This window comes from Tenrec ecaudatus, chromosome 1 (genome assembly GCF_050624435.1).
Source record: "Tenrec ecaudatus isolate mTenEca1 chromosome 1, mTenEca1.hap1, whole genome shotgun sequence".
Lineage (NCBI taxonomy): Eukaryota > Metazoa > Chordata > Mammalia > Afrosoricida > Tenrecidae > Tenrec > Tenrec ecaudatus.
In genome coordinates this window covers 71,527,572-71,540,132 of record NC_134530.1, presented here as the reverse complement: position 1 = coordinate 71,540,132, position 12,561 = coordinate 71,527,572, and the positions used below count along the sequence as shown (strand labels likewise).

Sequence of the window (12,561 nt, the reverse complement as noted above, 5' to 3'; positions counted from 1 at the left end):
TCATGCTCCATTCCATTACCCTCCCCTCAAGAGAACAGGGGTCGGGGAATGTGGGGCAGCACCTGCTTCCAGAGAGCTCTCCTTCACTCTTCCACCCCCAGCCATCTGAGCAGGTGGCAACTTGGTTGCTCTATGGAAGGGATAACGGCTTTATGAACCTAGATTGGATTACAGGCCCGAGTAACCCAGGACCAGATGTGTTTAGATAGGGGAGAACAGGAAGGGAAACAAGCCATCAAGACTTCTGAGAACTTGAAGCTTGAGTTGACCTTGAAGGTTACGGGGCTCACTCGAGGTCAGGATATGCAGGGTCTTCAAGCTGGACTGGTGGCGTTGTGTGAAGGACTATACTAAACATAAATTTGAGAAAGCTCTCACACAGACTGGGAAATCTAGCAAACCAGCCAAGCCTCCTTCCAACCTTCAGAAGAGAAGACTGAGACAAGAATAGAGGTGGAGAATTTCTCACCAGAAGCTCACAATCCCAAGACAGTCAGGTTAGGGATGCTTGGGAGGAAATGGACACTGGGAGTCAGGACCCAAATTAAATCCAAGACACCACACCCAGGTTCTTCCCACACCTGCAGCCTTGGGGTAAGGGCTAGGTGAGGTATTAATTTAGTTGTCCCTCTTGCCAATAAATAAGCTTTTAATTTAAAAAAAAATTTAGCTATTGCAGGCAATGCTTTGGTCCAAGGAGAAACTCTCATGGGGAAATGATAGCCATTTAGATATTTAACAAAACTTTAGAGAGTGAGCCCCCATTTCCGAAAAGATTGGCAACGTTTCCGCAGACGTAAAAGGCTTGCTTATGTTCCTGACATGCCGAAGCGCTCAATAAATATTAATTACATCTGTGGCTGCTGGGCCTTCCCCTCCCAGCGTATCCCCAGCGACCAGCCCGGACTCGGGACTCGGAAAAGACGCTGCCCGAGGAGCTAAGCCCCGCCCCGCCCCGCCCCGCCCCCAGCAGCCGCCCGCCCACTTCATCTCAAGCCTGCGCAGTTTACTTAGCCCGGCCCGCTTGCTCCCGAGTGGTCATTAGGGCGCACGTGTGGCTCCGCCCCCTCACGCCCCTTTTCTGGTCGGGCCCTCCCCTCGGGTCTAGCACCGTCCCTTCCGCGTTCTCCGCAGAGCTCTCGTCAGGTGCGGGTGCGCGTCTGGTCCCGCGGGGAGTCAGCTGAGGTAAAGAGAGGCAGCGAGGGATTCCTCCGAGGACAGCGGGGCTGGGGCACCGAGGGAGGGGGCAGCCAGGGCCGTCTGAGCGCCTCGAGGTCATGACCCGGCTCTGTTTCGGCGGGACAGCCACAGGGCGCCCTTTCGGGCCCTCTCAGGACTCTGGCTGCGGAGGTCAGGGCGCCGCGCGGGTCCGCGCTGGGGCTCAGCGGGTGCCTCGGGTCGGGGTTCTCGGTCTGCGTTCCCGCTAAGGATCGGGCCCACGGCACGAACGGCCAGGGTTCGGGAGCACGAACCTCAACGTTTTTTCAAGTGAGGATGTTATGATTTTACATTTATTTTCTTGAAAACTTGTCTGCTTTATTGGTTTGTTTTGCAACATTTAAACCCTACCACCTGAAGGGGCCCAGGTGGCGCTGTGCTTAAGCGCTGGCTATGTTGCTGTCCCCAAAGGTGAGCGGTTCAAACTCACCAGCCTCCCCCTGGGAGAAAGGTGCTTGCTTCCAGAAAGATGGAACCGCGTGGGGGCAGTTCTACTCTGCCTGACAGGGTCGCTATGAGCCAGAATGACTTCATGGCAAGGAGGTTGACCATGCGTTCGTGATTGCACCGTGGGAGGTGGTCAGTGACAGATCAGGGGCAAGCACAAGTGACAGGAATGAAGCTTTGTTGGAGGGGGTTGATGTTGGGATCAGCCGTCCTGAGTTCCTACCATTTCTTAAGGGTTCATCGAGTCATTTTCCATCTCAGAGCTTCAGTTTCTCCCCAGAAAAATGGGCATAGGAGAGTCATGAATACTGACTCGGATTACCTTGTAAGTCGCCTGGTATGGCACCTGCCATGAAATGAATGTTCAATGGGCCGGAGCCACGATTTCCTGGCACGAGTAGGTCATTTTGGACTGGGTACTTGAGAGAGTCCTTGGCATGACTGAGGCCTTAAAGCTTGAGTGGGATTTATAGGGGCAACTGACTTCAAGACGAGAAGGAAACTGCGCTTACTTGCTCCCCTGTGTGGGTGAATATTGTCCCACTGGGTCCACAGACATCAGCCAGGTGCTTCTAGCCCCACTTAGCTTCAAGCCCTGGAAAGATGTGAAGAGAAGACCTAGGGTTGGGTTTTTACTTGGAGTGGTGTCTGTTGGAGACTTTGATGTGCCCTTCTCCTGCTATTTCTACTTTGGCTCTTCTCTTCCTGTGATCCGGGGAATTGGTTGGGTTCTTGACCTTGTCTGACCTTTGTCAGTTGGGCCTGGCAAGTGAGTACTTCTTGAAACTCAGATTGTGAGAGTTGGACCATAGGTAGAAGGTCTGTGACCTGGAGTTTGTTGGATTCCAATACCTCAAGGAAGCCCATATGATGTCGTTTTGTGGTCCCTTTGAAATCAAGAAACTGTATCCTTTTCTGTCCCCTTCATAGGAGAGGGGGGGTTACCTTTGACTTTTATGAGACACTTCTGATTATGGTATATCTCTCCTAAAAACTTTGGGTACTTTATTGCCCACTATATAGAATTTGTGCCCATTAGCCACACAAACAAGTCTCTGTGATCATTCTGACCCAAATCTCTCTCTGGTTTTCCTTGACTTGTACCCTATGCCCCAGTCAAAATAAACAAGCCTCCAACCCCCCCCCCCTTCATGTATTTCTTCCCGCCTTTGCTTATAGTTCATCATTTTGGAGTTCTCTCCTCCTACTTATCTTTCAAGGCCCCTATCTTGCGTGACCTCCTTGGGGAAGCTTTTCTGATTCCCATGCTGAGTAAGTTGCTCCTTTTCCTATCTTTTGTAGCAGAGGCTGAATATGGAGTATAGCTCTGATCCTAGTGTAGATACTATGTATCTATCAGCGGAGAGATACATAATACAGAGCTTAGAAGTTACCAGGGGCATGTCTGTTTCATTCCACCTCTGCCTGACACATAGTAAGCCTCTGTCTGTGTGTTTGCTGAATGGTTCAGTGACAATTTTAGCGTTACTAGCTTTGATCCTTATTTTATGAGCTGGCCAGGTTCAGAGTGACACTGGGCTTTTCCTTCTCCTATTTAAGGTCCCTAGTTTAATCGATGATACTCTGATTACAGACATCAAAGACAAGAGAATACAGGAATTCTGCTGAAGACCAACATCTTTACTGATTGATATTCAGGCTCCTGCCTTGCCTTGACTGTGAGTTTTATTGGAGTGAGTGAGAGAGGTAGTACTCTGTTCAGAGACCTGTAATGGGTGTTATTCCAGTGGTTCAAGCAAGGGAATGTTCACAGGTGGTTTACTAATTGTTTACTTTACCCTTGATCTTGGGAAACAGTGATCCCTTTCTACCTGGACACATTTACATTTTTTTTTGTCAACAGCCTCAGCACATGGGACAGAAGGCTCTTGTTCATGAAGGGCATATATACATATATACATATACATAGTTGGAGTCGAAAAGGGCTTGGGACAGGAAAAGCTCAGAAAGTGAGAGACAACTCTACAAGTGAAATTCTCCCCTTTTTTTCCAGTCTGTGATATTGTTAATATCGTAACTAGCATTCATTGACTGCTAACTGTGCCCTGGACATGTAAAAAATTGTGTTGAAATACATACAGCAAAACACACAAGGGACCTTTAAGATATTTATGGAAAAATTCCACTATCTCTTACTTTTGTTTTTCCACAAACTTTTTGAATCCCCTGGTAGATTAGTTCAACAATTTCTATAGGTATAATTTAGTGACATTGGTTATATTCTTCAAGTTGTCTTTTCCAAAGCTATTCTACCACCATTAATATAAACTCACTAAAGCTCCTGATCTTCTGTTGCCGCCCGCACCTTCCAGAGCCTGTTCGCATCGACTGACCAGAGTCCGTGAATTCTCCACTCCAAACAGGCCTGGTCCACCCTGATCCTGGGTAAGGGATCCCAGCTCTCTGCCCTTTGAGAACACTAAGAATAATGTCCCTGCATCCGTTTTTAATAGAGCCAATCACCTGTCATGCCTGGACAGGGATCGAACCCAGATCGCCCTCAACCCCAGTAATCATGAAGTTCACATCTACAAGAAGAATGAGAGCCAGTGAGTGAAAGCTCATAAGCTCAAGGAGCACAATGGACACATCACAGGTAAAGGACGACACCTGGGAACGCCAGCTCCTCTTTCTAAACTGAGCCCTCTTGTTTCCGTAATGGACCCAGTCAAGTAAATCTGCAGTGGGCTCTTTTTCCCTGCCACCCTGACTGAGTCTTCTCCAGAAGATTTGAGAAGCTACCACTGTCAGGACCTCCATTTTTCACACTGATACCTGTGTCACAGAGAGCGCCGTTCCCTACCCGCGAGGAGTAAAGCGCTAGTAGGACAGCTCTATGGGAACAACTCAAGTGTACAAGTGGTTTCTCATTTCAAAAAAGATGAAATGTCAATTGATAACAACCTCATTCTTGATTCCCATCAACTTCCCGAATGGACACACAGGCTGTGCTTTGAAAGAACAGCTCCAAACTGACCCAGAATTTTTTCCAGGGCCATTACTGGTAATGAGTCATGGTGCTATTCTTACGACCCTGAAGGCAAACATCAATCAAGCCGGTGGAAGACGTCATCGCCAGCTTACCCAAAAAAGCTCAAGTGATATAAAAGATTAAAACATGAAAAAAAAAAAAAAAAAACCAACTCACTAGAGGAGGCTTGGTGGTGAAGTGGGGTTTTGCGTGGGGCTACTAACTGTAGTGTCAGCAATTCAAATCCACTGGAGTAAGAGGAGGCTTTGTGTTCCCATAAAGAGTTACAACCTCAAAAACCCGAGGAGGCTGTTGTACTCTGCCCTGTAAGATAAGTTGCAATTGACACAATGTTTTTAAGATCCATCCATGTGTGGCATACACTAGGACTTCAGTTCTCTTTATGGTGAAGTAATATTCCATTGTATCACTACATTTTGTTTATCCAGGTATCTGTTGATGGACATTTTGGTTGCACCATCTTTTGACTCTGGTGGAAAATGCTGCAATGAAAATTGTGCAGGTTTCCGTCTGCATCCCTGCTTCCACTTCTGTGTACATAGGCCTGGGCTGGCTGGGTCACAGGGGAGGTGTCCTGGTGCTGTAGAAGGGTATCTGTTGGGTTGCTTTTGCAGTGTCACAGTTCAAATCCACTAGCCACTCCTCGTGAGAAAGATGAGGCTTTCTGTGCCCATAAAGAGTCTTGGCAACTCAAAGGGGCAGCTCAGCTGTGTCAAGGAAGGTTGCTATGAATTGAAATTGACTCGATAGCCATGGGTTTGGGTTTTATGGTTGACTGGTGTGAGGAACTGCCAAACCAATCCAGTGGACACTTGTTTTAAGTGCTTTCAGTTTTTACCTTAAAGCTCTGTTAGCAGATATGGAAGCTGAGACAGACAGAAATGATTCAGATCTATCTTCTAATTCCACAGCTGGGTTTTTAATGTGTCTGTTAAGGATGGTTATCTCCTGGTGGTATAGAAAAAAAGCATGCTCCTGGATCACCCTACCTGGGGAGTAAGAGTTGCCCTCCCTGCAAAGGCTCACTGTGTGCTGGAGAAATGCTCCAAGAGGAGTCCAAAGTATTGAAAACCAGGGTAAAGGCATGAAGAAGCCAACAGGTCTTCTAGGCACAGGTTTAGGAGTCTTAATAAGCTTCAAAAATGGCATGTTTATCAAGTGAGGCACTACATGCATACTTTCAACTTAGACTCAGTACACAATCTTTCTGTATAGACTCCCAGTCAAGGGGAGAAAGATTTGTTTTAATCAACACTTACTGAGCACTTGCGCTGTACTGGCATGGAGGTATACCAGTATACACAGTGGGCAACCATTACCTGCCCTCCTGTAACTGATTGTCTTCTTGGCCTTCTCCCTCCAGTCTAGTTGGGAGAGTAGATAAGTACAGAAGGAGCTGAAAGCTGACTGATGTAGATGCAGTAAGGAATATAAACAAAGTGGGGGTTTGGGAGAAGGTGAAATCAATCCCAACCTGCCTAAAGAAGGCTTCCTAGGCCTTGGAGGAAGTTCATTCCTGGGAGAAGGAACAGCTTGAGCAGTGATAGAAATGCCGTGCCTGAGGGTGGGGTGGGGGTGGAGTTGGTGAGGAGGAGAGATAAGTTAACATGGTGGTTTGTGGTCCGAAAGAAAAGAGAAGCAATATTTATTGAGTGTCTGTTTGCAGTATGTCAGATGCCTTACACACTATAATTTATTTAATCTTCACAATCCTTTAAAATAAGGTTCGTTATCCCTGAGTTTAAAGAGCCCGAGTAGCTCAGTGGTTAGCACTTCACCACTTACTGAAATGTCAATGCTTCAAACCATGGCAATCTGTTTCCCCAAAGATTACAGTTTTACTCTGCCATATAGGGTCACTGTGTTAGGCCAGGTTGACTAGAGAAACAAATCCACTGACACTCGTATGTAAAGAGCTTCAAATCAAGAAGTAATTATATATCAAGAAAGGATCCAGCCCAGTCCAACTCAAGTCCTTAAGTCCAAATATAGTCCATAAGTCCCTCTTCAGACTCACAGTCACACACCATGGTACAAAATGCAGGAATATCACAGGCTGCTGGTTGCAAAGTCATGTGGATCCAAAGTTGATGGAAAATATTGCAGGACTCTGGCAGCTAGAGAGAGAGAGAGAGAGAGAGAGAGAGAGAGAGAGAGAGAGAGAGAGAGAGAGAGAGAGAGAGAGAGAGAGAGACCAGCCTACAGGAAGCTGTATTTCTCAGTTGCACATCAAAGGAGGTCATCAGGCTGCAACTTGATTAACAGGCTAAATTCCACCCATATCTTCTTACAGGTGCCATGTTGGCACAAAAAACCTAGCATGGTCATTATGAGTTGGAATCAATTCAATAGCACACAATAACAACGATGACCCCTTAGTACAAAGAAAGAAACCAGGCCTCAGGAAGATGACTACATCTCTCCAGCACACAGTGAGACATCATGGGGTAGGGTGATCTAGGAGCATCTTCAGTGATCTCTTCATGAGGGCAAGTATTGAGTAGGGCCACATCACAAGAAGTGATTGTTCATAGATTGGGGTTATGATTAAGTGCAGGTTCAAAATCCATTCATATATCTTGGCCTTCCCAAGATCCTGAAGCTAATGGCAGAACATGTTTCAGATCTAATAGCTTTGGTTTCAAAGATCACATTCTTTATGAGCTCAGCTGTCTATACTCTGGCCACACAATGGAAACTAGATTTTTGGATGGGGACTTCAACAAGAAGGCTGTCCCCAGGCATAAACATCAAGCCACTGGTCTGATATGGGAGCTGACTGGTCTTGGTGTGTCTTGTGGATTTGAGATGTGAGCATTTTGGCAGCTCCTGCACTACTGTAGCATAGATGGCCATCTTCTGACAGTAGAACCTTAGAATCAACTCACAGCAGTTGGTGGCACCTTTGTCTTTCAAGCACAGGTCCTGGGAGCTTGGCAGTTCATTAAGTCTCTCTCTCTGGGGAAGTAGCTCATCTGGCACATACAATTCCTTTGTTCTTTCCATCCTCAAACTCAACAAGAGGAGTTGTTCTGTTAAGTCCCAGTTCTGTTCATTATCGTCTGTGAGTTCTCAATCACAGCTGCTGTTTCTATACTATAAGGGGTATTTTGGTTCACTTTTTAAAACCATTTTGTTGACATTTAATGCACATATTGCACAATTCAGTAGTTCAATCACATCTTCCAAGAATAGTTGCTTAATCATTACAATCAATTTTAGAACATTTTTTCTTCCTTGTACTCATTGTTATTAGCTCCCCTTTTTCCCACAACCTTCCTTGCCATACCCCTAAGAAACTATTAATCCAGTTACTGTCTCTCTAGATGCACCTATCCTGAATTTCCTATATAGAAAAACATATCTTAAAAACAGACAAACCAAAATCCAACAACAGTATCAAAATAAAACAGAAAAACCTCAATTGAAATGAAAGCAGACAATATTAAAACTAGAACAAATTTTAAATGGGTCAAAGGGAGAGTGAATGATAGTGTTAAATTTTAGCCTTGCTGCATCTTCCATAGCCCCTTTTCCATTGCACGTTGTCCAACAGCAAGGCTCTTCATGTCCCTGATCTATGCTCAGTGAGGATTCACCAGAGGCTTGGTCCATCGGGAGACCCTGCAAATGGATTTGGGGCTTTCACACTCATCCATCGCCTTCTGGAAACTGGTTGCTCAGCATTTGAGCTCTAATGTCATTCCCTCCTCCAGTCCTTGAATCACATGGGCTGGTGTGCTTCTTTTGTTTGAACTTAGCTGGCACCTCATTTAGATGGCTGCTTGTTTGAAGAAAAGCCTTTAAGACCTCAGGCACTATTCTTTCTGATAGCCGGGCACCATATGATTTCTTCACATTTTGCTATAGCACCCATATCTCCAGTGATCTTTACATGAGACCAAGTATCAAGTAGGGCCACACCATAAGAATTAATTGTTCATAAATTAGAACTACAGTTAAGTGTGAACTCAAAATTCATTCATCTATCTATGGTTTATATATGTCCCTGGTTCACTTTAGAGATATCATTATCATTTTATTGGGGAACATTACAGGGCATATGGTTATTCTAGTGATAGTTGCAGTATGAGTTGGGGAGGAGGCCAGCCCCCCAGCACTAATCACGGGTTCAGTAAGCACAATTGTACGGTTGAGATATATAAGTATATTATATTAAAGTCATCGAGAGCATGAGAGATAAAAGAGATATTGCAGTAATGGAGTCAGACACATTTCATGGTAGCATGCTCACCTCAGTCCCACATGATGGTCCATGTGGAAAAAGGGGGAAGAGAAGGAGGACAAGGGGAAAGGAGAGTGCGGATGGGAGAGGAGAGGAGGAGCCCAGAGAGAGGCCAGGGGGAGAGAGAGACCTCTATTGCTAACCCAGGCCTATATACCTTTTGGGGGTGTGCAAGCCCGTTAATTACAGGTAAAGACATAGTCACAGGAAGGGGTTGCACTGTAGGTTATACAGCAGTGAGAGGGGTGGTCTAGGGACCTACGCGCAATAGGAAGAGGAGGGATTGGGGGTATACATGTGACAAGATAGCAAGTCCTAGATTTAGGATGGCAGCTGAGTGATAAAAGTCCAATGTAAAACTTTTGCATTTCAGTTTGTTTTGTTTTTTTTATAAATCATTTTATTGGGGACTTTTACAGCTCTTATAACAATCCATATATCAAATGTATCGAGCATATTGTACATATGTTGCCATCATTTTCAAAACATTTTCTTTCTACTTGAGCCCTTGGTATCAGCTCCTCTTTTTTCCCTTCCCTTCCCTACTCTTCCACCCTCATGAACCCTTGATAAATTATTATTATTTTTATACCTTATACCATCCCTTCACCCACATTTCTGTTCGTCCCCCTCAGCGGGGTGTGTGTATGTGTGTGTGACACATCAAACTTTGTGATTGGTTCCCTGTTTCTCACTCTTCTCCCCCCACTTTCCCCCTATCTTCAGAGTATCATGTTTCAGTTTTTTTTAAACTTCTTCCTAATAAGGCCCATAATCGTCTTTCAAGAAAAATCTATCAAGATTACCCCTTTGGAATCCCAAAACAAGATCACCATAACCTGAGCCGACCTCTCTGCTTTGAATTGAATTGGCCCAGCAGATCCCCTAAGAAGCACTATTTTGATTGACCCCCACCCCCCTTTTTTGGAAGGTGCCCTAATGAGACTAATTTTTTAAAAAACATTGACTTACTGCCATCAAGTTGATACTGACATGCCTCCATTGGTTTCCGAGACTGCAAATCTTTATAGGATCTGAAAGCTTCATTTTTCTCCTGCAGAGTGGCCAGTAGGTTCAAACTGCTATCCTTGTGACTAGCAACCTAGTGTATAACTCACTGTGCCGCTAGACTAAGGCAAGTGTATTACTCAGAGAACTTGCCTGCAGTCATCACTGATCACGTAGACACATTTAAACACATTTTGTTTGGAATAAACCTCTACATGTTATGAACTGGGACCTTGGGCGTAGGACTTTTTGACTTACTCTTGTGGCAATAGCTCTGAAAAAAATGGTGCCTCAATTGATTCGTCATTCTCTCCTGCTTAAACCCCTCTGACCTTACCTTAAGCTATTTCTTCCTGATTCATTTTCCATAAATATGGAAAAGTTCCTTCTGATTATAAAGGGAGGATGAGATCAAGATGTTCTCAGGAGAATCCTTTGTGGCCTCAAAGCCAGAATCAAGTTAGGCCTCATCTTTCACTTCCCCGGGCTAAACAGCCTTAGTTTCTTTGACCTCACTCTTAAAACCCGTTTTCCATTGCTTGGATCACATTGGTCATACTTCTTTCTTTTTTTGACTTCCTGGCAGTGACCCAGTCTGAGCTTAGTGATCTTTTAAGAAAGAGTCCAGCTAAAACAGTTTAAGGGAAGAATAACTTTCAGTAAAGTTTTACTCCTGTGCCAGGCGCTGTGCTAAGTGTGGGACTGAGAGATGAGTCAATCTTAGTCTCTGCTCTGTCGTTAGCACACAGGCTGTGAAATGCTCCCGGCACTGTGAATGAATTGTTCACGAGTGTGGGGAGCTAGAAACCCTTTTGGGTGATGGACTAGAAGCCATCCATTTGAACTGTACTGCAGGGGAATGCTTCTGGAGAGGAGTGTTAAGATATATGCAGGAGGGATAGTCTGGGCCTGAGTGGCAGGGGCTCAGTTATTCCAGAGACAGGGGATGATGCCATTTTAGAAGTTTGGGAGCAAGGAAGTGATGGGCTCATAGGTGCTTTTTTGGATTAAGAGTAGAGAAGCTGCAAGCCTCGCTATATCTGACAGATGCTGTTCGTTCTTAAAAGTAGGGTGGTGGAATTCTTGTTAGGATACTTAGGTGGTTTTGTTTTGCCCTAGAAGTTCAACAGAAAGTCTAGTTATTGAGCACTGAAGAATTTTATTCTTCATACATCAGCGAATTGATGAAAAATTGAGAGAGCAACAGGGAACCTGGCCAGCCCAGACAATAAAGACCCAGCTTTCGAGTGGGAGCTTGGTCTGGCCACATTCCACCTCTACACCTGTGCCTGGAAGTCGTGCCAGGATAGAGGTCATGCCAGGCCCTGCTGTGTGTGTTTGGTGGACTCCTGCAGTAGGAGAGTCATAATGCTTTTTTTTTTAAGTATCTTACAGTGATGTGGGTGAAAGTTTACAGACTAAATTGGTTTTCCATTCAACAACTTTTCTACATCTTGTTCTATGAGAGTCGGGAATTCTTGCTGAGCAGAAGTGGCACAGTAAATCTGAGATGCTGTTGGCAGTTATCAGTGCAACTAGGCACTTAGAGTCTGGGGTGGGTCATAGACCTTGGAGCCTCTAAACTCTCTCTCGGTACTTCGGAATCAGTTTATCCCCTCCTGCTGCCAGGTTGCTCATGCTGACCCCAAGCTAAATAAATAGGTACCCTTTATTGAGTGTCTACCATATACCAGACATTTTTTTGTGTCATGAGCTTTATGTACATTAAACCAAACCTAAAACCTACCAGCATCGAGTTGGTTCTGACTCATAGCAACCCTGCATAGGGTTTCCGAGACTGTAAATCTCTACAGGAGCAGACATTTATCCCATTGAGTGCTTAGTGGGTGTGAACCGCTGACCTTGTAGGTAACAAGACAATGCCTGGCCCACAGTTCTACTAAGGCTCCTTTTATATATGTTACCTCCTTTAGTTCTCCCTGCAACCCTATAGTATATGTATTATTACCCCTATTTTATAGATGACAGTGAAGCACAGAGAGGTAGGTGGTAGAGCCAGGGTTTGCTTCTAAGCCTCATGTACATTCTGCTTCCCCGGCACTAGAATGACTCCACAGCTGAGTAATACTCTGTATGAAGTACGTAGTCCATAAAGGAGTTTGGAGGGTTTTTATGGTAGACAAGGGGCAGGCAAACTATAACCATTTTTTATGATTTGAGGGGGGAACCAAAAGATTAATATTTTATAACATATAAATTACATTAAACTCAAATTTCAGTGTCCACAGAGCTTTACTGGAGTAGAACTGAGAGCATTTGTTTCTCTCTAATTGATGTCTGCTTCCTCTCTACAAAGGCAGGATTGAGTATTTGAGCAGACATTATGACATGCAAAGCCTAAAATATTACTATCTAGCTCTTTATATAAAAAGTCGTTTGCTTACCCCTACTATTAAAAAGCAACAACAACAAACCAACTGACATAAAGTCATTTCTGACACATAGCAACCTTATTTAGAACTCCCACAGCTGTACAATCTCTACAGGAGTAGATAGTCTCACCTTTCTCTTGAGGAACATCTGGTGGTTTTGAACTGCCGACCTCATGGTTAACAGTCACAGCGCTGCCCGGACTAAAACCCACTGCTGTGAGTCAGTTCCGAAAAGC

At 44.9% G+C, this 12,561-nt stretch overlaps 1 protein-coding gene across 3 annotated transcripts in view; it reads left to right on the top strand.

The window, feature by feature from the left end:
- Positions 1-1,073: 1,073 nt before the first annotated feature.
- The window catches only part of MKNK1 (MAPK interacting serine/threonine kinase 1), a 51,756-nt gene continuing 40,268 nt past the window's right edge, over positions 1,074-12,561 (top strand). For 2 of the 3 annotated variants that reach the window (XM_075555739.1, XM_075555749.1), the window contains exon 1: positions 1,074-1,185. The gene's annotated coding sequence lies outside the window, so the exon portion shown is untranslated. Of the gene's footprint in view, positions 1,186-1,294; positions 1,489-12,561 lie in introns of those variants that run through there. The other variant, XM_075555745.1, reaches the window with a different exon arrangement.